At 38.7% G+C, this 27,181-nt stretch overlaps 1 pseudogene; it reads right to left on the reverse strand.

The window, feature by feature from the left end:
• Positions 1-12,301: 12,301 nt before the first annotated feature.
• Positions 12,302-18,740, reverse strand: LOC144336604 (general transcription factor IIH subunit 1 pseudogene; annotated as a pseudogene).
• Positions 18,741-27,181: the final 8,441 nt, after the last annotated feature.

Here is a 27,181-nt window from a genome sequence, read left to right on the forward strand (position 1 = left end):
TGCATACATATATGTTGAAGTTTCAAAATATTAGCTGATAAATATCAAATATGTATATAATATTAGTCTGTGTAAATGTGTTTAGTAATCGTTTTATTTAGAAGTGTACAGTTTAGCTACAAATGCTCAGTCTTTACAGAGCTCTAAAATTCCAGTTAGCCACTGGAGCATCTAGAATTTTCCTCATTTATATACAGTCATGTAGCCCCTTTGTGTTATTTACCTGGTTTTTCAAGTTACCACCTCCTCAAATCCTGTAAAAATACTGCCTGGTTATTGTATGAAACAGTAAATTTTTTTTACAAACTTACTTTTCAAATAATGCCTTCTCCTAATACTTAATTTTTAACAGTTAATATTTACCAATATTTTTTAAAGTAAACCACACAATTTGTATTCTAAACTCTCAATGATTTCATTTTAATCAGTCAAGTCTCTCAAACCTGAGATTAATTTTATGCAGATGCAGTTACAATGGCTATTTCTATCAGATGAATTCCTCTAGGCCAAAGCAACAATCGCATCTATATTCATTATTGTCCTAAATTAGATATATTAAAGATACATAAACCATGAAGACACATGGTTATGTTTCTGTGTAATACTTCTCAACTGACTGAAATGGATTGTGTTTATACATCTGATTAGAGAATTGAAAATATTTTTAAAAGCACCTGATACCAAGAGATGATAAACTGTATTTTTATAGATCATGATTTATTCATATTTCATGTTTAGACACGTATAAATACGTCAAACTTGAAAATAGCAGCTATCAATGTCTTTGATAGCAGTAAAATAAAATTCACTTTTCCTTTTAATTCTTGCACAACTTAATGTATATTCAAAATAATTAGACAGCAAACTGAAGTTCTTCTCCATTCATTTAGTTTTATGTTTTTGTTTTCAGTATTGTATTTGCTGGATTTATTTCATATCACATTCTCTATCTGTACTAGTTGCTTTTATTTTTTAAAGAAAAGTCTTGAAAAGTTTAAGTTTGGGTTTAAAATAGTAAAATAAATGGTAACGAATGAATTTTAATTAATATTAAAATGAATTAGGATTCACAGAACAACAGTACTATGCATTAGGGAGTTTTCAGCCCCTAAACCACATAAGACATTTCACTGTAAAATTTATTAGCAGAGTTTTCTAATCAGTTCAGCTCTAATAGTCTACCTTAGTGAGCACATATCCAAACTCAGAAGCAGCTACTTCTCCCCTCATATCGTTATCAGTTTGCTTCTTTTCCCATCTTTCCCTCCTTCTCCTTAAGTATGTTTTCTTTTATCTCAATATTATAATAGCTCAAGAAAAACAGCCTGATTTAAACAGTACTCAGCTTAATCAAACTCAGATGATATTGAAGACTTGCCCTTGAGATTGTCTAGTTCCCAGAAGAATCAAATTAAATGACATTTTTCCAATAAGGAAATAAAGTCTCTTGTATAATCAAGTATTTAGTCTGAATTTAAACACTCGCCAAAGCTTTCTGAGGAACCTCCATGCTGCTCTCCACAGTAACTGTGCTAATTTGCATTCCCACCAACAGCATATGAGGGTCCCCCTTTCTCCTGGACTGCATTTTGACTCCAGCCCATCGCATGAGGTCAGGTGTGAAATTTTCTCCTTGTGGTGTCATGTCAGTGTTCAAAATATTTTGGATTAAGGAACATTTCAGATTTCGGATTTTAAGGATGCTCAACCTATACTAAGAGATAGGAGGTTACAGAGAAAGGAGGTACAGTCAGCATTAAAGCAGCTTTAATTTCATCACAGGAGTGAATAAGGAACAAGATAAATATACAAGTAACTAGACTTTATGGCAGAATTGGGAAAGTAGCAAGAGAGAGGCACTTCGGAAAGCTGCACGGAGTTCAGTGTAAGAAATAAGAAAATATTGTTAGCTGGAGATCTGCATCTAAGAAAGATGTGAAGGATAAGTAGACTCTGGTCCAAAGAGAAGAGCCTTCAGATAGAAAGAAAAGGATATGTTTTCTCAGAAGCAGGAAAGCACTAAGACCTGTCAGGGACGAGGGACATGATTTGTTAGCATCCACAGTACCTAAGAAAATGTTGGGGCATTAAACTTGAAACTTCATCAGTTACCACTGTTTGCCTACGAGTAAAGGAAAAACCTCAATATAGTGGCTTAAGCAAAGAGAGGTTGATTTGTTCTCATATGAAGGAAATCTGGAAGTAAGCAGTTGTCTGCTTAGGCTTAGTAACTCAAAGTTATCATGGCCATACTGTCTTGGCCTTTCTCTGTGGTTTCCAGATAGCTGCTTGGGCTGTATGTTCACAGGAAGAAGAAGAAAAGGAGAGAGATTATATTATAAATTTCAACACGTATCTCGTTAGCAAGAGTTATGTCAAAGGGCACTCCTAATTGCAAGGGAGACCAGGAAATCAAGAGTTTAGCTCTTACAGCCTTGACAGTAGACACAAGCTAGAGAAGAAAAAAAGTTGAAGTTGAGTGTTAAAGGGGCGAAAAAAGTCAACTACAAGAGTATAAAGGTTGTGGAGAGGAAGATAGAACTTTCCTGGGCATTAGAAGCAATGAGCAGGATTTTCACAAGTGCAATAGTATCTAATGTGCTAGCTAACAAAAGAACAGGCTATATCTACCGTTAGTAAGCAACAATCTTAGAAATATTCAAATGAGGCCGGGCGCGGGGGCTCACGCCTGTAATCCCAGCACTTTGGGAGGCCGAGGCGGGCAGATCACAAGGTCAGGAGATCGAGACCACGGTGAAACCCCGTCTCTACTAAAAATACAAAATAAAAAATTAGCCGGGCGTGGTGGCAGGCGCCTGTAGTCCCAGCTACTCAGGAGGCTGAGGCAGGAGAATGGCGTGAACCCGGGAGGCAGAGCTTGCAGTGAGCCGAGATCGCGCCACTGCACTCCAGCCTGGGCGACACAGCGAGACTCCGTCTCAAAAAAAAAAAAAAAAAGAAATATTCAAATGAAAGGTGAATGACTGCTCGTGAGAAGTTCACACACACATGCACACACACAAAAACCCTGGATTGAAAAGAAGATTGAACTAGAATGGAAGCAAAACACCCGGCCCCCTTACTGCAGTCTGCATAGCCCTTCTCATCTTTCGGGCTTGACCTGCATCTGTGAGGCACACTTGCTTGTGCCAGTGACTTCCAGGTCTCAGAGCTGTCCCGAGTCCTTCACATTCCCCATTCCAAGAGCTGTGACCTCTAGTTCAGTTTCTATCACTCCCTATGAATTCAAGTTTATAACATCTCACATGAAGTGTTGAAGCTCCCTGGATAAGGCAAATAGCAAGTGTAGAGCAAGATTTTCTATCTCCACAGCTTCCCTGGTTTCAAATCAAGACAAATTTATTTCCTAGACAGCTCCTGTTATATGTCCCTCAATTCCTACTTTCTTCATTAAACCCAAAGAATTGGTTCATATCTATTGCATGTTTGGAGTGCCCCGGAGTTAAAATATCCTTTTCCCTATTGCCTTGTAATGATGACCCTGGCTTGATCTCCTGTTTCTACATTTAAAAAGCAAGAGTAATTGCAGTTTTGATTTATTCCCAGCCCTACTTTCTTGCTGACTGAAGCCACTTGCGAACAGTGTTGTTTATGGGTTGCAAAAATATAAAAAATGGGCCAAATGCAGGAGAAGAGTTTATGATGAACACTAAAAGCATTAGAGATAATCAATACTAAAGTTTGATGCATGTTCTTTCAGCTTTCGTCTAATTAAAAATACACAACAATAAATTGTGCAGGTGTGTTTGTGTAGAAAGGTTTAGTTTAGAATCATACTGTGCATACTATTTATCCACCTGATTTATTGTCACTTAACGATATGTCACAAGAAGCTACTTTTTATGACTTTAAATATCCTTGAACCAGTAAAGCAGCATCTATAAAACAGCCACAGCCACAGAATTTTCTCTAGATAGAAAGCACATTAAATTACTGAAGTATATTTTCTCCAGAAAAGTGGTCCTGGGTTGCTTCTGGTGGCACAAGTGACCTTAGAGAGGGGACTGGCTAACGTAGATTTAACAAAGTCAAAGTAGGCCTTTTTTTATTTGGCCTGTTGCCTTGCACTGTTCTTCTGTGTCATTAACACCCACCATGCTACACAGCTTGAGGAGGCTCCACTTCCACGGGAATGACTGATGAATGTGAATTGGAAGAAACTTCAAGATTTCTAATTGCCTTATGGTAGGAGGGTAGATACTCTAAATACAGTCAACTTCAAGCCTGTCGGGGGTGATATTGGGATGAGAACTTACTTCAGCCACCTTATTTTGAATGAAATCAACTCCATGGATATTTGGGGGTGAGGGGGAAGTTACCTCTTATTTCAGATCAGGATTTCTGGGGAAGACCCACCATTATTTCTCTTCTCATCTTCCCACTCTTATCTCTTCACATCAAAGATCCATCAAATCTCTGTGGCAAGCTTGGTAATAAGTTTTCTATGGTGTTTTTAAATTAATGGGCATTAGTCAGGCCCAGTGTCTCACACCTGTAATCCCACCATTTTGAGGGCAGGAGTTTGAGACCAGCCTGGGCCACACAGCAAAATCCCATTTCTACAGAAAAATTTAAAGTTTGACTACAGGTATGTGTGGTGTCACATGCCTGTAGTCACAGCTACTTGGGAGGATGAGGTAGAAGGATCACAGGAGCCCAGGAGGTAGAGGTTGCAGTGAGCTGTGATCATGCCATTGCACTACAGCTTGGATGACAGAGTCACACCCTGTTTCAAAAAATAAAATAAAAATAAGAAATGAATGGAGGTTTCCCTAAGTCTACCTTTTCGCCAAATACTTCTAGGTTCTTAATGCCATCCAATGAACACGTATTTAGTAAGCATTTACTCAATGTTCCATCTTCTGTTACTACAGAAAAAAAAAAAAAATAAATATATATATATATATATATATATATATATATATATATATATATATATAAAATTAGCAGCAGGGCAATGATAATTTAGTTCTGGGTCCAATACAAACATGGCAAAGAAAATGAAATAAGACAATGTTAACTATAAGATAAATTTAAATGAAATGACTGAGGCCAAGCATATCATAAGAATTCGACAAAGGAGATGGATGAGTATTAGGACAGTCAAGGAAAAGGCAGAACCCAAGCTGGAACTTGGGAAAATACTTCTGCTGGAGACAAGATGTGCAAATTGTGGAAATTATGGAAAGATAACTGGAGGCTCTTCCAATTGTCCTGTGCACACAGGAACACCATGTATTACCTATCCGTTCAACAAATATTTATTGCCTAATTCTCTATCTCAAGCCCTATGCTAGGCTTTAGAAATACAGATGTGAGCAGGAGAGACAAGGGCCCTACTTCAATCATCCAACATTCTGGAAAGCTCTCTTTTATCCGTGCTTGTAACTAACCATGCATCAGTGCAGCTCACCATGTGTACTAAGATGTTTGTTATTTCTCCAGGATATTCGATCAACAATTTTATGTTTGATATATCATAATAGTTGCTGACCAAACAGTAGAAATTCTACACAAGACGACTTTTGACATCTGGAAAATAAAATGTACAAATGTAATTTTTAAATAAAAATGTTTTTCCTCTCGTCATTCCCTTTGGTCAACATATATTTAACAAAACTCGTTGTTTTTGCACCACTCACTGTTCAAAATCTATTTATTATTTATTTTTCTTATGTTTTCTCCAGTTTCTTGTCAGCACTAACTCATCTGTTCCTTCTCATATACCTTCTAACACTAAGAGATTTGAACTTTAGAAACCCTGGTAGATTTCATAAACATCTACAAATAAATCATTTAGCAAATGAAACATGAGACAACTCATCACCAATCAGCAATCAATATATGCTATGTTACATACACCAAACTAAAGAGACAATTGATGCAATCACAGAAGCTCTTAGATATCATGTACATCAACCAAACACATGCTTTGGGCAAGCTCATCTTCAGAATCCCTGTTAGTCTTCCAGCTGCTTCGTAAGTATTTCAGATAAAGGGGTACTCACTACCCCAGGATAACTGGTCCACTTCCAAGTTTCTTTCTGTTCTTTTTTAAAAAATATAGAGAGCCTACATTTTTTCTCTCTATAACTGTAAACCATTGGTTCCAGCTCAGTTTTCTAAAACAACCCCTAACGACTTGTTGCCCTCCATTCCATGACTACCTTTCAGAGATCATCTTGCCACATAATAAAATCTTGCTTTAGAACTTTCTCTTTTCAAAGTTTATCATACTTAGGTATTTCTTGTAAGAAATGCTTCTAAATCTTTCCCCTAAAAATCTACTAATAAGATAACATGACTGCCTATATTTCTAAGAAAATTAATAAAATTAAAATCATTATGTGCAACAATGTCATTTTCTGTTGGTACCGCAACTAAACACGCTTAGGGGAAGTGATTTATTCCCCATAACATAAAGGTAATTAGAATTTACTTCCTATGAAAAAAAACAAAAACTGCTACCCAACATCTGCGCATCCCACAAGGTATTCCCACTGTGTACAGTCCCACCACTAGACACTCTCTTGGATTAAGCATTGAAGACTTTTTAAGTTGCATGTATTATCTGTGAGAGCTTACACTTTGAGCAGTGATATCAGTTTATTGGATATATCGAATAAACCTCTATAAAGGCTTTGGGAAATTAAGAAACAAAATGACAGGCAAAGGGTAAAACTAACAGTTCCTGATGTTACCAAAGCACAAAGTAGATGTTAGGGTGATTTGGCAGGCCAATGTGCAGCTTGAGGTGAGCTATCAGAATTTTGAACAGTAGGAAAGAAAAGAACACTGGCTAAGAGTAGTCCATAAACGAGGAAAGAAACAGCCCCAAAAAGTCACAATGAATCTTCTAACCTGCACTTGACAAATCTGTGGCTTTACTTCAAGGGCCCAGGGAAAGGAGAGCTCTTAGTCCAGCTGTCCTGGTGACCACATTGCTGCAATATCTCCTAGCCACTTTTATATAATAGATTTACAACACAAGACCACCTTGTGAAGCCCATGGACAGCAATGCTCTGCCCAGAAATTGTCAGTAGGATATTTATCTACAGAGAAGCATAGATATATGTACAAAACAGATAGAGTTAGAATGTCCGTAAAAATAGCATTTGAAAACAGTTGAGAATAAAGGCAGTGGTGTCAGTCTTTGTGATGTGTTGGTGACCATTCAGAGGCATAAGAGAAGAGAATAGGAGTAAGCACTTCATTTTCTAATAGCTCTAGTATCCAACATGTAAGGAATCCTGGGGAGAGGTTGTCCAGCTCTGTCCACTGCCCAGTATATGTTGGCAAGAGGGAAGGAGGGTTAGAATGAGAAATACCAATTGATACTTCACAGTTCTGCCTGCTGGAGGAGGTCAGGTCTTGAAGTCACAATGGAAAGGAGAGATGTTTCAGTGCCCAAAGCAAGGGCTGGAAAACAGGCATTCTTCTGGGGATTCAGTTCAACTCGGAGTAGGTACTGAAGTTTAGTTCAGTGTCTACAGCCTGCTCAACACCATGCTGAAGTGGACATAGTCTCCACTTTCATAGACAAAGTCTGATAAGAAAGACAGATTTTACTGCAATGAGCTGTCATCTCACTCCAGTGAAAATGACTTTTATCCAAAAGACAGGCAGTAACAAATGCTAGTGAGGATGTGGAGAAAAGGGAACTCTCACACATTGTTGAGTAAATTATTAGGTTGATGCAAATGTAATTGCAATTTTTGCCATTACTTTTAGTGGCAAAAACCTCCTCCTTCCTTCTTGCCAATATATACTAATCAGTGGATAGGACTGGACAACCTCTCCCTAGAATTCCTTAAATGTTGGATACTAGAACTATTAGAAAATGAAACACTTACTCCTCTTCTCTTCCTTATGCCTCTGAATGGTCACCAACACATCACAGAGGCTGCCATATTACTTTTAATGGCAAAAACTGCAATTACTTTTGTACCAACCTAATAGTACAATCACTGTGGAGAAGTTTGGAGGTTTCCCAAAAAACTAAAACTAGATTATATGGTAATATGATCCAGCAATCTCACTGCTAGGTATATACCAAGAAAAAAGGAAATCAGTATACTGAGAGATATCAGCACTTCCAAGGTTACTGCAGCACTGTTCACAAGAGCCAAGATTTAGAAGCAACCTAAGTGTTCATCAACAGATAAAGAAAACGTAGTAAACATAATATAAACAACGAAGTACTATTCCGCCATAAAACAAAATGAGATCCTGTCATTTCCAACAATGGGGATGGAACTGGAGGTCATCATGTTAAGTGAAACAAGCCAGGCACAGGAAGACAAACTTTGCATGTTCTCACTTGTTTGTGGGAGCTAAACATTAAAACAGTTGAACTCACGGAGATAGAGAGTAGAATAACTACTGGAGAATGGGAAGGGTAGTTGGTGACAGAAGGAGGGGTAAGGAGGAATGGCTAATTGGTATAAAAATATAGTTAGATAAAATAAAAAAGATCTAGTATTTGATAGCACAACAGGGTAACTACAGTCAATAATTTATTGTAATTTAAAAATAGAGTTTAAAACATTGTTTATAACACAAAGGAAGGATAATGCTTGAAGAGATGGACACCCCTTTACCCTGATGTGATTACACATTGTATGCCTATATCCAAACATCTCATTTACCCATAAATATGTCCACCTATGTAAACACAAAACAGATGTTTAAAAAGACTTTTAAAAAGATTCATAAACAAATAAAACTGTTATGTGCAATGCAAAAAAAAAAAAGCCAAAAAGCCTATGAGATTCACAAGTGGTACAGTGGAGAAAACAATTAATGGAGTCTGGAAGGCAGGGAGCACTTCATGTAAAAAGTAATGCCTCAGCAGGGATGTAATCATGAACAGTGTTTCCAGGAAGACAGGAGACCGATGGGCATTCTAGGAAGAGACAAGAACACAGGCAATGGCAATAATGTGTGGTGAGAACTCACAAGAGGAAGTGATGGCTTGAACATTAGAATGGACGGGAGAGGACAGGGCACTAGGGAGGGGCCAGGCCAGGAGGACTCTGCACAATGCATAAAAGAACTTTAGCTTCACCTTGCAGGCACAAGGGAGTCATGTAAATATTGTGAACAGGAACTTGGACTTGGAAATTGGAAGTTCAGAAAAATTGTACCATAGAATATAGATTTGAAAGAATAAGAATAGAAGAAATTGATTTAGTGCTTATTGAAATAGGGAAGAAGCAAGGAAGGGAAGCAGGGACTAAGAACCAGAGAAGCGGGCCAGCTTGAATTATAGTGGTGCAAACTAGCCGGGCGAGGTGGCAGGTGTCTGTAATCCCAGCTACTCGGGAGGCTAAGGCAGGAGAACGGTGTAAAACCCCGGAGGCGGAGCTTGCAGTGAGCTGAGATCCGGCCACTGCACTCCAGCCTGGGCAACAGAGCGAGACTCCGTCTCAAAAAAAAAAAAAAAAAAAAAAAAAAAAAAAAAAAAAAAAAAAGAACCAGAGAAGCCTAATCAGCCAGGGTGCAAAATTAGATGGTAGAAGCAAATGGGCGATGAAAGAGACCATGACAGACAAGAGGGTAGCAAGGAGCATGCAGGCAAAAAGCTGATTTGAGGTTCAACTTGTATGAAGTAAGGACTTCTGTGTCACTTCTCTGATGTATAACTGGGTGACTGTTTACTTAGGGGTCATTTCTTAAAGGATAAAATTCCCTTAGACTTTAGTGACCATGGCTCTGACAGCTGCCAGGCAGCATAGGAGGGCTCAGGGCTGCAGCAGAGCCAACAACAATGGTAACACAGTTCCCTAAGGTCCTGGGACCTGTCAACTTTCCTTGGTGTTAAGCAATAGGAATGGGACAGGAGGCAGCGAGGTCCTCTTGTGCGGCAACGTGGGGTCAGGGCAGCAGCTAACAGCTCACAACTTTGTGGCCTTTGCTAGTGATCTGGGAAGACTGGGGTTAATGAGAATCCCAGACAACTTTTTGGAAACTTCATAAGTGAAAGACAGTTGAAAACCATCTGTGTCTAGTCCCACAGCCTTGAGAAGGCAGAGAAATGGCTTTGTTCAATGAGGAGTTCGGCAGTAGCACTATTTAGAGCTCATGGAGGATGTGGAGGTTAGATTCCAGAACCTCAGCAGTACAAGGGTAGTTTCTCTTGAGGAAAGAGTGAATAGATGGTCTTTTCAAAGGGTACGATCAGGAGGAAAATCACCGTAATCAACAGAAGGGGAGAAGGCGCCCCTGGAGGAATGCTTCTCCCCTCTCCCGGGGTCTAATAGGACTATACTTATGGTACTTCCAGTGCCTTTAAGGTTTTTGTACACCTGAGCAAAAGAGTACAGATCTTAGACATAAAAGGCTGGCACACCCCTGGAGAATGAGACAACTGGGGATGAGACGTGTGCCTCAGTCCAGAGTCATCCACAACGTGAGAAAGCCAGGGGCCCAGGACTGTCTTTGTCTTGGTCACCAAGTGAAAAGGTGCTGAACAGATTCCTAACCCAGGGTCATAAAACAGTGTAGGAAGGTAGGCTAAGAAAGAAAGAAATCTAGAAAAGTTGTAAGCACCTTTCAAAGTTCAAGCTGTAGGCAGCCTACAGAATGGAATAATTCTGCATGTCCTGGGAATGATCTAGTGGGACTTAATGGAAATAGAACTGTCTGTATATGCCTTGGTATATACCTCCATTATTAATGGTATATGCCAGATACTTTTATTCCTACATCCTCTTGTTCCAAGCCCTCCACTGCCTTTTGTTCTCCCTTAGATTTTAGAAAAGCCGTTTTGTTTTTCATGAAAAAGCATTTTTATTCCACACTATCACTTATTTTTACTTCCATAGGTTATTGGGGAGCAGGGGTTTTTGATTATCTAAGTTCTTTAGTGGTGATTTGTGAGATTTTGGTGCACCCATCACCCAAGCAGTGTACACTGCACCCTTTTTGTAGTCTTCTGTCCCTCACCCCCTTTCCACGCTTTCCCCGAGTCCCCAAAGTCCATGAGTCATTCTTATGCCTTTGCATCCTCATAGCTTAGCTCCCGCTTATGAGAACGTATGATGTTTTGTTTTCCATCCCTGATTACTTCACTTAGAATGATAGTCTCCAACCTCATCCAGGTCTCTGTGAATGCCATTAACTCCTTTTTTATGAGAATAGCAATTTTGGAAACCCTACCCTGTTGTTCTTGATCTTAAAAGAAATGTGAGAAAAGAGTTCCCACTTGGAACACCTGCTGAGAAGCGCGTGATTCTCTCGGGGTAGAGGTGGTGTCAGATCAATGAACTAAAGGAAACCCAAAGGAAACCACTAGACTCACCTAGAAGCTCTCTTTCTCATAACTAAACATTAGAGGTTCCAGGTTTGTGGTTTCACGTACTCTACTTGAAACTTAGCAAACTCAGTGTGTTAAGACAGCATTTATGAGGCCCTTTACTAGCCCATTGAAGCTGCATAGGGATCAGTTGAGGGTGAGTGAGGGTTGGGGGGCTTTAGGTGTCAGGATTATAACTATGGCCCTTGCCTGGTAGCACTCAGCCTGGCGCCCAAGACAGCATGTGCAAACCAGTCTGATGATGACAATCGTAAGAATCGCCTGGAGAGTCTGATTTAGTAGGTCTTCCCCAAATATTTGTATTTTTAGGAAATGCCACAACTAATATTTATGATCTTTACAGCCAGGTGTAAATGGAAAACTTCAGTCTCATTCTAGGATTATAAATCAACAAATTAAACTTAAGTATGGAGCATCTAAGTTAAGGACATAACACATTATAACTTAGCAATTTTTCACTTTACAAATAAATGGGCAGGATTGAAAAACCTACAAGCCTTTAGTACACAGCAAAGTCAAAATGTTACAGTTTGAACATCAATCCAGTGTGGAGTACCTACTAATCCTACCTGAGCCTTGTTTGCCATTTCTGTAATGTAGGAATATGTATCCCTCCTACATACCTCATTGCGAGGATTAAATAAGTTATTTGAAGTTATTTGCAAGAGCCCAGTACATAGCAAATATTCACTGAAGGTTCATTCTCTACCTCCCTTCGCATCATTGAAAAACATATGAAGGTGTATTTTTTAACATACGTTTTCTTCTTCTTGTCTGTATAAATGTAAGGAGTATGAATGCAATGACATGTTCTGAATTAATAAGGAATGCAAAATTAAGAGGCAAAAACATCAATATTCCAAGTCATGTAACCATTCAGGAACAGTCCTCCTCTGCATAAGCTTCCCCTACACATAGCTGTCACATTTGTTTTTTCATCACAATCCTCTTCTCATGCAGCTTTATGGCCTTCAAAACATTTTCTCTTCTCTTGGGTCTATGGTTCAAGGATTTTATGCTTCTTATCCGGTAAGCCTTATGGTGTCTATATGACAAGTGTATTGAGTTATTTGCATTTATAATACCCACTTCAGTCCTTAATTGGAATAGAGGCATCTGGTTAATGTACTAAGAGATAATCTTTCTTAACATCAGTTCAGATTCCTATGGCAGGCCATGTTCAGGAAAAGAAAAAGCTGAAATCGAAGGAAGGCCATTAAAAGTGTTGAAAAGCCACAAAATTACCCCTGCACTTTTAAGGCGAAGATTAAAAAAAAATCTTTTAGCAGGATTCTATGTTGACACATTAATTGTTAATATTAAAATGGTAATTAATTTAGTATTCATAAATTATGCTTCCCACGCATCCACACTCACGTCATGGTTTCACGAGTTTCTAATTTCTTGCCTCCAGGATTTTGGAACACAGATTTTTTTTTTTTAAAGAGTTAAAGGAGTAAGTATAAAAAGTTATATTTTTTTTCTGAGATGGAGTCTCCCTCTGTAGCCCAGGCTGGAGTGCAGTGGTGCAGTCTCAGCTCACTACAAGCTCTGCCTCCCGGGTTCAAGCCATTCTGCCTCAGCCTCCCTAGTAGCTGGGACTACAGGTGCCTGCCACCACACCTGGCTAACTTTTTGTATTTTTAGTAGAGACTGGGTTTCATGGTGTTAGCCAGGATGGTCTCGATCTCCTGACCTTGTGATCCGCATGGCTCGGCCTCCCAAAGTGCTGGGATTACAGGCATGAGCCACCGTGCCCAGTCTCGTGTAATTTTTAATACAAGACATCCAAAGTCTTACACAGTCAGTTGATCCCATCAGGAACAAAATATGGCACAAATTCCAGAAAAAAGAACATATCTTTTTTCTTTGTTTTTGTTTGTTTGTTTGTTTGTTTTTTGCTTTGCGCGTAGGCTTTTCAGTCTATGCAACGATTATTGATTTGCTAAGGACAGTAACGGTCAAATGCTACAGAAAAGAAGAGAGGAGAAATATTTTTATTTCTTCTAAAGAGGTGAAAAGATTTTTTATTTCTTACTCATAAGATTTTTAAACTCTTAAAAATGCAATATCGTCTTTTCAAAGCACATGCCATCTTAAAAAAATATATTAGCAATGTACATTTGCACTCAAAGAAAAACATGCAGCACCATTGTCTTCTGACAAAATTCTACATAAAAAACCCTATGCGACTTTCTGCAAATATGTTCCATCTTTATTATTCAGGGACTCCAAACCACTAACATGCAGTGCAGTATTTATTGTTTCTTATTTCCGTACAAAATACGGGACCAATGTCGTCTTCTGACAACTGTTTCCCGATGGTTGAACAGCAGTCTCTCTTTGCTTTATTCTTTTTAACTTGCTGATGTGAGGTATAATTGGAATTCAGTAAAACTTGAGGCTCCAATAGAGGGTGGAGGATGAAGGATGGAGGAGAAATAATTAAGGTCTATCCTGTACCACAAACTTAGGGGAAAAAAGTTTACACAGAGAAAAACAACCAAAAAACCTCAGGTTTATCAATGCACCCTTTAAAAATGTGTGTTTTTTTTTAAATTTCTGAAAGCAGCTTAATGTGAATCAAAAGCAGTTCCTGAGTAACTGCAGTAAACAGTCTTTTAAAATATATATGTACATACACATGTACATATGTGTATGTATGTGTATACATATATATATTTACAACTTAGCTCATTTTTTGGTCCTGCCTTGATTTACCTCCCCAGTATTTAGTCCCTTCTTTCCTTTCAGTCCCCAATGTGCAAGTACAATAGCATTAGCTCTGGGAGTCAGCGTGGAGCAGATGTTTCTTATCACTCCTGTGAGATCATCTGCTTGTCTGACAGGCCAGGTTTCCAGTTCTCTCAATCTCACAAAAGCTGTGACCATCACGGCCACCTCACGTTTTCTTCATCAGACGCCATGACTGCCACGTGTGGAGCTTGTTGTAGGCTGTCTGGAGTATCTCTATGTAACTTACCAAATTTGTGCTTAATTACTGTCTCCGAATCTTTTCTTGGAATGGGCAGAGCTTCCTAACTTGGAATCATTCCGAATTACTTTTCATTTTCACTACCTTTTCTTCTAGGAAAGCAGGACCAGAAATGACATAGAAGTTCTCCAACAGCTACATGCGAGTGTTGCAATTCAGACTGAATATCATTTGGCACCATCTGGTTTAATGGTTTGCTGTGATCCTCCCTGCAAGAGTGCCCCTCCAGGTGACAGTGCTGTGATGGTACTACCAGAGAGAATCTGAGTTAACTTGGGTGTATAAGCTTCCATTTCTTGTCCAATACTTTGAAAAGAATAATGTCCTGACTTGTTGCATACTGTAGTGACTGGGTTGGAGTTGGACTACAATACCTATCCAACTTCTTGAGGTTTAGTGCATTCATTTTCACAAAATTGTTTTTCCCCAAGTCTTCGTATTCAATGGACTCTTGTAATTTCGCCCTTTTGACTACTGGCTGAAAGCAGTCTGCATCTCCGGGATTTCCATCCATGCTGCTGGGCTATTTTGTTCATTTTCTGCTTCTTGTTTCCTGAGTCCAGCTGCCTGCACCATGGCACTTTGATGGTTAAATCTCTTGATGGCAATATTACTATTCTCTTTTATAGATTTAGAATTGGAAGCAGATGGCACAGAGGAAATGCCATAGCCCTCATCTAATGATTTATCTCCCAAAGCTGTTAAATCTAGTAGTGAGTTTTTCACTCCTAATGAAACCACTGTTTTTACGCGTTTTCCATCTATTTGGCATATTCTGCAAAGAGATCGTTTGACCCAGTATTCAGCCGATCCCTGTGAAAATAATGGGACTGGAAAAAACGTGTCCAGAATCCCTTCTCTGTCGTGTTGTGGGGAACATTTTCTGCACATTTAATTTTTACTGCTGGATAGGTCCTAAATATGACCTCAATGATATCAGAAGTTAAATTATATCTCAGAACATTACAGCTATGGGTTTGGGGCCAGACATCAGCCAGAAATGCAGCAGCAATGCCAACATCCTGCTTATGATTGGATGTGGAGAATTTTCTGTTGCATTCAACATGAATTCCTCAGCACTGATCACTTGGCTCACAACAAGGTCTTTATAAAACTGAAACAAAACAGGATCTTCTTGCAGCATTCTGTTCTTCTCTTCCAGTTCTTTGCTTTCCTCTTGAATTTGGGCAGCAGCAGCTGAAGAAGGTCCTTTACTGCATCTTGCTCTTTCACTGCTGGGCTTTCATTGGAAAAATGGAAGTTAGTTGTTTGTGTCCCCTGCATGCAGGTCCAGCTGATGCTGAATTTTAGCTTTTCCTTCTGGACTAATTTTCTGGCATTTAATATCCACATACATATGGCTGATTGTAAATCTATTTTTGCCTTCAGGTGCCCAAGAAATTCTTTCTGCCATGAAGTATAGGGCTCCATCCTGCTTCTTTTGACGCACTTTCTTTACAATCAGCAAAACTTCTTCAGATGAGGTTGCTATGGTGGCTAGAAGGTGCAGGTGGAAGTTACAATTCTAGGCAAGAAACTAACTTGATTGAATACAGTCGAGTTCCGCTGTGCTTCTTAGAGCCACTGCTGGGAAGAGGCTGAAACCCAGTGGCGCAGCAGTCGCCACTGCTTCTGTTACTGGGGGTGTCTCGCCTCCATCACTGGCTGCGAGGAGTCTGAAGGCACGTGACTGGGAACACAGAATTTTTTTTTTTTTTTTTTTTTAATATCTAGGTCTTGGGCCGGGGCAGTGGCTCACACCTGTAATCCCAGCACTTTGGGAAGCCGAGGTGGGTGGGTCACCTGAGGTTGGGAGATCGAGACCATCCTGGCTAACACAGTGAAACCCCGTCTCTACTAAAAATACAAAAAATAAGCTGGGCTTGGTGGCACATGCCTGTAATCACAGCTACTCGGGAGGCTGAGGCAGGAGAATCACTTGAACCCAGCAGGCAGAGGCTGTGGTGAGTTGAGATCAGCCATTGCACTCCAGCCTGGGCAACAAGAGTTAAACTGCATCTCAAAATATATATATATATGTATATAATATATATGTATATGTATATATGTGTGTGTATATGTGTGTGTGTATATATGTATATATCTAGGTCTTTGGAAAGGTTTTTTTTTTTTTTTTTGAAACAGTCTTACTCTGCTGTCCAGGCTGGAGTGCAGTGGCACAATCTCGGCTCACTGCAACCTCCACCTCCTGGGTTCAAGTGATTCTCCTGCCTCAGCTTCCCAAGTAGCTGGGATTATAGGTGAATGCCACCACGCCCAGCTAATTTTTGTATTTTTAGTAGAGACAGGGTTTTGCCATGTCGGCCAGGCTGGTCTCTAACTCCTAACCTCAAGTGATCCACCTGCCTCAGCCTCCCAAAGGGCTGGGATTACAGGCATGAGCCACCACACCCAGCTGGAAAGCCGTTTTAAAAAACTGTAAGTCCTTTTATTGGAGAGAGGGTGGGCATCTCTGAAGCCTGCAAGAAGTGAAGTGATGCTCCAGGAGCCCAGAAAAATCCAGGTCTGAGGCTTTCAGGAGAGGAAGACTCTGAGTCCAGGGAGCAGTCTGAGCTTCCGCTCTGTCTCCACTGCCATCCCCTCCTGAGGCCCTCAGTGGTATGGTTCTATGGAGCACCTTGTAAGAATCAGTGCTGGGCACCCAGATTCCTAGTCTTGCCAAAGATGAGAGCAGGCTCTACAACAAGAAGGCCCACAAAACCCAACCCAAAGGGCAGAAAAATGCAGGTATCTCATCAGCAATCAGGAGGGCCCTGAGATGCTTCCCTGAAACTGTGGCCCTTCCTTAGCCCCAGGAGCTTAGGATGACTCAGAGAAGAAACTCCAAGAAAGGAACCTATTCAATGGGTGCAGGATCATAACTGAGTTTATGTAAACATCTTAACATGTGCTATAGGTTTTCAACTCAACTTTGCGATTTGTACCCATTGATATTCTAGTATAATGACCCCCAAATAGCTCTTCTGTCATTTAATTTTGTAGAGATTAGTACAATTTTAAAATATATATACTTTCAACGAAAAGATTCTAAAAACTGAAGCAAACCAAATCCAAAATTTTTTAAAAGTTTAAAAATACGCATATAAACTTGCCAAGAGAGAACCAAAGACTGTCTCGTACCTAGTACTCCCATTCCCTTTTTTCCCTCAAGGCATTAATTTTATATTAATAACATTTAGCTTTGATGGATGGTTGCATTGTTTGAAATATTGCAGAGTTAAGTAATTTAAACACTGTTACTTGGTTCAAGACAAATTCTGAAATGGTTCATCTCAGTTAAGGTCACCATGACTAATAAAATAATACACAATCTGTGGCTGCTTCATAGAGAGTGCCTAGAAAAAGAACATATTGCCCAAAATTATTCATTGTAAAGAATGCGTTGTAACTACCAAAGAAATTAATATTGTAGTTTATCCACCAGGACACAGAAATAATAAATGCTTACTAAGTATATAATATGTAAAGGAGTTTCACACTAATAAAGATTAGATTCCCCATGGTCACTTGCGAACATTCACAATAGGCCATTCCTAAATATCAGATTAACGGACTGCACAACTCTTAGTAGAAAAAGAAATGGACAGAGAAGAACAGCATCTGGGATCAGAGACTGGCTATATAAGATTTTTATATTATTTTCTCTTTACAAAGACATTCCATATTACCAAATAGCTAGATAATAAAGGGAGAACAGAAATCATTATATCATTTTATCACAGTAGAAAATGTTTTAAAGAAAAAGCAATGAAATGAATAGGATTTTTCTAAGTCAATAGCTATTCTATTCTCATAATTGTCTTCAAGATGCGCTCAATTTCAGGTTTTCTTTGTCTCTTATCCTGTTTTATTTCTTCCCCACTTTTTAAAATGGGATGGTAGGCCCCTATTCTAATATTCTAATAGCCACGTTGCTATGCAAAAGCACAGACCATTTTGGCCTGGCTGTTCCTCCTGCCCTTAGTAATAGTTAAATAAGCAAATTACCTTTGCAGCTCGTAAGAGTCCTGCTGTTCCTCATTCTTTCCCTTGCAAATTAGCCCCCAGGAAGACACCGATGTTTGGACTTAGGAAATGGTAGTGGAAAGCAACTCAGATTCTTACAATTAAATCAAGAAAGATTTCTAGATTAAGTATCATATAGGGTGACTGACTACAGTTAACAATGTATTGTACATTTCAAAATCGACAGGATTTGAAATACTCCTAACACATAACAATAATAAATACTGAAGAGAATGGATACCATACATATCCTAACTTGATCATTACTCATTCTATGCATGTAACAAAATATCACAGGTACTCCATAAATACGTACAAATATTATGTACCAATTTCAAAAATTAACTCGTGTATGTGTTTTGGGTTTATTAACTACTAGGTTTTTGAGAGCTAAGGAAGACTAGGGTAGCAACACGTAGATGAAGATTTATGTTTGCTCTTAAATTGGTTCATGCAAATTTACTTTTTTCCAATAATATTCTTATTTGTAGGAATACAAATTATCTGTTAATTCCAGCAAGAATGCTATAAATATTAATATGAATTTAAACTGTTAAGTAATTGTGTATGTGTACCTAGGCAGCAAGTTTACTTACACAGACAAATCTCAGGCAAAAGAAAAGGAATTATGATTCAGATCAACCATGTACAAACTAATGCTGGTTTTTGACAGCCTATTAAGTCACGCAATAATTCCCACCGCCCCCCCCAACATAAGAGGGTGAGGGAGAGGCAACATCAGATATAATGGTGTTATTGCAATAATTGCAACATCAGGCTGGAGAACCTACACAAGGATGATGGTAGACAGCTCCTGAGGACAGGCACGGTTCCTGGTGTATGTGTGGCCTACACCTTGCCAGTGCCAAGTATATAGCAGTCGCTTAGAATATGCCTGTAAGAGTGAATAAATCTAGAGACATTTGGGGAACGAAAAAATAAAAAAGATTGTTCGATGAATTATTTCACATAGAATTTAACATTATGAATTCTCAAATCTTGGAAATATAAAGATTGGAAAATACAGTTGGTTCCTGAGGAAAATTTGTCCTGGTCAGTTTTGTGTGTCAACTTCACTAGACAACAGCACCCAGTGATTCAATCCAACACTAATCTAAATGTTGCTGCAAAGGAATTTTGTAGATGTGGTTCTCTACAATCATTTGACTTTAGGTAAAGATTATTCTCAGTAATAGGAGTAGGCCTCATTCAATCGGTTGGAAAGCCTTAAAAGCAAGACTGAGGTACTCCTGGGGAGGAAGACATTTGGCTTCAAAACTGAAACATCAACTCTTATCTGAATCTTCAGCCTACCAGCCTGTCCTACAAATTTTGGACTTTCCAGCCTCTATAATCTCATAAGCCAATTTTTGAAATAAATCTCTAAAATAAATAGGAACTAAATATACTGGTGATATAGGAGATATATCTTACTGGTTCTGTTTCTCTGGAGAAAGCTGAATGACATAGTGTCTTAGTAGAAATTTTAGGGACAATATCTTTTTGGCAGTTGACATTTTTAAGCAAACACCATTTTGTAATGAGATGGTCTTTCCTTGGTCATCAGACTATCTGCTAAATTAGTGGAAGTTTGAATGCCTTAAATATAAAGTTGACCATTGAAATTTGATTATAGTGCCATGGTTTGTGTCTAGGTGTCAAGTCTATGTTTGAAAAATAAAAGCAGCTACATTACCATTTTAGAGGACATGTGAGTTCCTTATGCATAAACTTTCTAAGCCAATAAATGCCTGCCCACTCTCAGTTAAAGGCAGAAGTAGGCCAGGCACAGTGGCTCAAGCCTGTAATCCCAGCACTTTGGGAGGCCAAGGCGGGTGGATCATGAGGTCAAGAGATCGAGACCATCCTGGCTAACACGGTGAAACCCGGTCTCTACTAAAAATACAAAAAATTAGCCGGGCACGGTGGCGGGCGCCTGCAGTCCCAACTACTCGGGAGGCTGAGGCAGGAGAATGGCGTGATTCCGGGAGGCAGAGCTTACAGAGAGCGAAGATCGCCCCACTGCACTCCAGCCTGGGCGACAGAGCAAGACTGCCTCAAAAAAAAAAAAAAAGTCAGAAGTGTAAGTCAGTTAACCAACAAATGAAGGCACTTCCATAGTCAGCCCTACTATTGTTTCACATGCTAACAGCATGGAAATGTTATTTTTCTCCAGCAGGAACAGAAGGGACTCAGTAAGTATCCTTGGGGAATCACTGGCTGCTAAAACAACTCACCGTCTCCTCTTCACAATCAGTACACTCTGCATTCTGCCTGGGTTAGTGAGAAATAGAACTTGCACTCCACATCACATATAGGTAGGGATTTTTCTTTTTCTCCTAAGCCCTGGGAACTTTGGGAAGAAGGTGGGAAGCAAGGAGGACCATTGTTAATGTTTACTTGTATTTTATCCCATAACCAAAGAGGTGATCTTTTTTTCTACCTCTGATATTATCCTTGCTCCAACTAGTTTGGGACATACTGGTCTCTTAAGTCTTCTGTACGTAGATAGAGAAGATTTGAGAACACTGAACTCATCACTAGAGTTAGAGCATGGGGAGAACAAAAGGGATTTTTAAGCTGACAAATAACCCTAAATATAGGGAGACATACTGGATAATGTTTCAAGTTTTCAAAAGAACTGACAAAATATCCTAATTTAAAAAAAAGAAAAAGAAAGAAAGAACAAGGAGTGATGCATTGGTTTATGCCAAGTAAAAATAAATAATAAGATGAAGACAGAGATGACTTTTTGATTTATCTAGAGTCTGTGAAGGCAGGAATGGTGAGAAAAAATAAATAGGGTAATTGTCAAGAACTTCAGAAATTAAAAAGATACAAAAGAAATTATAACTACATGGCAAACAGAAGTTAAAACAGTCTGTCAGATGAGTTCAAGGGAGACAAGGAAATTGCCTCAGGAAGTGGGGAAGAATATCTAGAATACATACAGGTGAAGGAGAGTGCTTAGGGAAAACAGATGATTGAGATGAATTAGAAAGACAGATGATAGAGATACAATGGAGGGAGGGAGGAAGGGAGGGAGAGAAGGAGAGGGAAAATTTAAAATACACATCCTTCATGCCATAAAGGAAAAAAAATGTACATTGCAGTAAAAGCAGTTAAAAAAAAAAAGAGGGAGTTCATAATTTACAGTTTTTATCTTCTCAAAAAAAAGTTGAGGTAATCTTCGAGAAGTCAAGAGTCAGAACTGAGGGTTTGTGGTATAAATGGGTGGTGTGTAACTACTGCTTTAGGGATTTTTCCATGAAATTGTTAAAAAAGAAAAATAGAAAAGAATTGCTCAGCTAAGCTGCAAGATAAGTTGAAGATGATTTATCAGACACTAATCTCTTCCTCTCCAATTTCTCCTTGAAAGAACCTTAAAAATGGGTAATCTTCCTAAGCACATTTTTATGTCACTTCTCTACCCAGAAACAGACCATCTCATACTTAACATAAAATTCAGACTCACTCTGAGTGCAATTCCTTACTATAATCTATCCAACCCCCAACCTTCTTTCCCAAAGCTTGTTCCCAAATTCTTTTTCCAAAACTTTTTTTCAGTCTAGTCATTGAGTTTTTCCTAAATCTCTACAAGATGTTCATTCTAATTGTCTGCCTTTAATCTCTTCTCTCCCAGCTACAGGAAAACAAACAAACAAACGAAAAAAACACCTCTTCAAGCTTCTCATCTAAATATTTTTAAACTACAATTGTCCTTCAAGGATCACATGAAATCGTCACAATCCATTTAGACTTCGGCTGACATTCCAGCCTGCATGAATTCCTAGTCATTCTCATGTCATCTCTCATATCTATATGGAGTAATACAGTATTTAACTATAAACAAAACCTTTTAATCCAATATTTTGTTGCCATCAAAAGTTTGCTAGTGGATCAGCTGCTGGGAAGGTGAATCACAATTTTCTATATAAACAATGTAGATTCGCGGCTGCCTCGCACAGACCCACCTAACCAGTAAGGCGGAAAACATTTGGAATTTTCCCCGCTGGCAGTGGTGCTGCACAAATGCATGCAAGTACGCCCTTTCAAAGAAAATAAGCAGGTTTTTGCTGTATTGTCAGGCCCAATGCAAACCTTAAAAAAAAAAAAAATAGAACTGTATGAGTTTCTTTTTAAAACTAAATGCTGCTGCTTAAGAAAACACAGTTTAGAGAAAAAAAAAGTTGATAGAGATATTTGTGAAAACGCTGAAAGAAACATTCAACAGCTTCAAAGGTGAGGCTAGTTCTTGTGAGGTCTGATTTTATTTCAGAAGTCATCACATTCCTTGCCCTTAGATGCCTTGATGTGGGAAGAGGGGTTACAGTTTTGACACGCAAATGAAACATATGTACACTGATATCTTTCGTTCAATCAGAAAATTAGAAGTCACAAATGCAGCGTGGCAGCCACACATTCTCCCTCAATTCCTGCTTGTCTGCTTCTCTCAAGTTCTACCTGCTTCCCATCTGTGATTCTTTCTGAGAAACTCCAAAACCAAGAGACAGCACATATGTGCAGTTAGGTATGAGTGTTATTCAGTGTTGAAGAGGCGTTTCTGACCTAAATTAATGTAAAACAGCTTAAATAATATAGAAAAATCGTATGTTTTAATTTTTCCTAATTTAGCTATACCCTTTCTGCATAGCGTGCTTTAAAACGGAAGAGAGTCCTCCTCACTGGTCTGGAAAACAAAGAATTAACCCCATTCTCATTCTCTGACCTTGGCTCGGAGCATAGCTGGCCAAGGGTCCTGGTATACTTTCCCTTAGCATGGTTGTAACTCTGAAAATGTGATATTAATGACTCCTTCGAGACCTCTAGGGACGTTTGAAGCTTTATTTCTAACCAATTTTCTCAGAGGGTAAACAGGCTAGCTAAGACTAAATAGTCATTGGTCTATTTTTTTTTGGGTGGGGGGAACAGAAACTTTTTTTTTTTTTGGACATAAGCAGGATATTTTTTAAAGTCACCCCTGGGATGTACCCAGCCCCTGCATTTCTATTTTTCTCTCTACCCTCCTTAGAGGGGAACAGTGGATGTACCCAGGCCAATGTGGCTCCACTATCTTGGCCTTTTCTAGGGTGTTCTAGCTGCTGAGGTCCTGCATGGTGCTTCCTTGTTTCAAGCCTATGGAAAAAATGTTTAATTTCTCATTGTAATATGTATTAGTCTGTTCTCATGCTGCTAATGAAGACATACCTGAGACTGGGCAATTTATAAAGGAAAAATGTTTAATTGACTCACAGTTCCACATGGCTGCTGAGGCCTCACAATCACGGCAGAAGAAGGAGGAACAAAGTCACGCCTCACATGGCTGCAGGTCCAAGAGAGCTCGGGAACGGGAACTCGCGTTTATATAACCATCAGGTCTCGTGAGACTTATTCACTACCGCAAGAACAGTATGAGGGAAGCCGCCTCATGATTCAATTAGCTTCACCTGGCCCCACCCTTGACACCTGCAGACTATTACAATTCAAGGTGAGCACTGAGTAGGGACACAGCCAAACCGTATCATAATGATTGCATACTGGGATTAGAGGTTAAGGAAAAACAAAAACTGATTTTTATTCAATGTTTTTATTCAGAGGAGGATTGAAAAGAGTAGGAAAAATATTCAGGCCATTATCTGAAAGAGGATGTTTATATCAATAACTGCACCCACCCCAGTTTGTGACCAGGGCTCACCCCTTTTAGAAAGCCATGCTCCCCACCCCCTCTTCTCCACTTTTCACTGCGATTCGTCACCATCCTGTGACTCCCATCCACCGGAACAAAGCCAGCTCCCAGCTGTATCACCTCATCCAAAAGTAGTTATATCAGAACTGACTTACCCTTTCTGTGTTTTGTTTGGTTTGGTTTGGTTTGGTTTGGTTTGGTTTGGTTTTCTTTGAGACAGAGTCTCGCTCTGTCGCCCAGGCTGGAGTGCAGTGGTGCGATCTTGATTCCCTGCAACCCCTGCCTCTCAGGTTCCAGTGATTCTCTTGCCTCAGCCTCCCAAGTAGCTGGGACTACAGGTGCCACCACACCCACCTAATTTGTTTTGTATTTTTAGTAGAGACGAGGTTTTGCTGTGTTGGCCAGGCTGGCTCAAACTCCTGACCTCAGGTGATCCACCTGCCTCAGCCTCCCAAAAGAACTGACATATCTTTCATTGGTTCCTAAGACATGGTCAGAGAAGTGAACTTCCAATTATCCCTAGTTTAAATATTTTATCTTAGAAAGAAGAAGAATTAACTAACATTTAGAAATCAAATGTCTTCTTGTAGCCAGGACTTGCTGGCATAATTTCATTTTTCATTTATTTTACATTGAAAAACAAAGCATGCACGATACCTAATCCTAGACTTGTTATTGCTATCCAGGACAAAATTATTCAGAAATTTCTTTATGCAGGCTAATATCTTTTTTTGCTTTTCCTTATCCCCTAATCCCAATGTTCAGTCATTACAATGTGAAGTTTAAAAATGTTTCCATAGGCTCAGAATGAGGAAGCACCGTTTGCAAGACCTCAGCAGCTAAGACACCATTGAAAAGGCCAAGGTAGCTGAGTTACCATCAGCCTGGGATGGGACCACTCTAAGGAGGGTAGAGAGAGAAATAGAAATGCAGGAGCTGGGTAAATCCCAGAGGCTACTTTTTAAAATATCCTGCTCATGTCCAAAAAAAGAAAAACAGATTTTGAGGTAATTTGCCTAATGATTCTTTAGGCTTAGCTAGCCTATTTACCCTCTGAGAAAATGGGTTAGAAATAAAGCAGACAAGGGGAATGACAATGTCTTCATAACAAATTAGTAATGAATCACTTATAATAACAAGAAAGAGAAAGGATGTTAACATTCCTTGAACTTCTATTACAATATGCAAGATTCAGTGACAAGCACCAAATGCAGAGCATATCATGTCGTCATCTATACAACCCTATTAGGTAAAAAGTTATTCCATTCACATAGGGGGAAATTGAGGCTCAAAGAGATAAAGTAAATGTAATCACCCATCTAGCATGCATTAGAGCCAAACTTTGCCAAGTGTGCGTAACATCAAAGTCCATGCTCTTTCTCCATTATGCTACTCCCTCATATAATAATATTCCTAATAATGAAATAACCTAACATTTGCAACACTCGTAACAATTTACGTAGTGATTTAATATAAATGCCACTTAATTAACTTTCATGATTAACTCTCAAGGTAGGTATTATCATCATTTTCAGAAAGTATCTGTACAGTGGAAACCATATTTAGTATCTGTTTTTATGACCGTTTCCTACTTGTTCATATATACATGTTTTATTCCTTCCGCAAGAACATGAAATATAACTACTTGATTTGGGGAAGGGAGCAATAGACTGTAAATTACCCTCCTCACTTTTTAATCTCCTATAGGTGCCAAGCATTGTTTCTAACACCCAATAAGGAAACATGATAGTTTTTATGTTTGTTGCTTTATTAGAAAACTAAATAATTTGAAGTCCTGTTTTTTATTTGATTTTTTCTGATTGCACAAATATTTCATATACCATGGGCAATTAAATGCATTACTTAAGGGAAAAATGAAACCACCAAATTGTACTGTACCTGAGGTTAAATATTTTGACCATTGCATTTTAACATGAACTACAGATCAAGAATTATTTATTGGTGTAAAATGCCATCTTTGACATAAGTTTTCAGTATTTTATTTGTAATTTGGGTACACTTAGTGCTTCATACAAGTCAATTTAACTGTGATTCTTCAAAAAATTAATTTACCTTGATGGAAATGCTGAATCTGTATCAGGGACAAAACACGAAACAACATCTCTATTTACTATATATAATTTATTCTATGAATTAAACAATTGAAGCAAATATGTGGTTTACTTATTATTTCGTGTGTATTCTGATATTATGCACACTTCCTCTAACAAGAAGAAATGAGTCAATTTTTTGTTTTGCTCTCTTTGTAAATAAACAAGAGACTTTATTCATATTTCACCAGTTTTTCTATCAATATCCCTTGTCAATTTTGTTAAGATTGACATCCTAACAATATTGAGTCTTTCAATTCATGAACACAGCTTATCTCTCCATTTCTTTAGCCTTGTTTGATTTCCTTTATCAGCACATTGCAGTATGACAACATATAGGTTACACATGTATTTTGCTAGATTCATCCTATTTTTGTGCTGTTGTAAATGCATTTCTTAACATTCAGATTCTAATTATTCACTGCTAGCATATAGAAATACAGTTGACAATTGTGTATTAACCATGTATCATGTGATCTTGCTAAGCTCATTTATTGATCCAGAGCTTTCATTGGATATGTTTTGGTCTATCATATCAGAGCCATTTTTGTTTATCTTTTTCCAATTTGAATGCCTTTTATTTCTTTTTTGCCTGATTACATTAGCTATTTTTTAAAGAATGTATTTGCAATATTTTCAGAAAGAAAAATTATCCTAAACTCAGTTAATAGAGCTTTTGAGTACATGTTTTTATAAAGCCCTTTTTTGATCAATAAAATCATATTATTTTCAGAAGCGCATCTGAGTAAATAGAAGACTTCTTAGTCTGGCTGTCAACAAACTGAGGGGTGTCAGTGAAATCAATCTTATCTCTCAGAATCTCACATTCAAAAGATGAACTCATAGATTGCTTTTTATTTAAAATGTTATAGAAGGTCTTTCAGGAAGGACCTTCACAATCTCCCATTTTACTGATGGAGAAACTAAACAATGGAAAAATTATGAGATATGCTTAAGATTACAAAATAGAGTGCCATTGCTGAGACAGTGGCATTACCATGACTTGAAACTGGACCTTCCAAAT

This window comes from Macaca mulatta, chromosome 18 (genome assembly GCF_049350105.2).
Source record: "Macaca mulatta isolate MMU2019108-1 chromosome 18, T2T-MMU8v2.0, whole genome shotgun sequence".
Classification (NCBI taxonomy): domain Eukaryota; kingdom Metazoa; phylum Chordata; class Mammalia; order Primates; family Cercopithecidae; genus Macaca; species Macaca mulatta.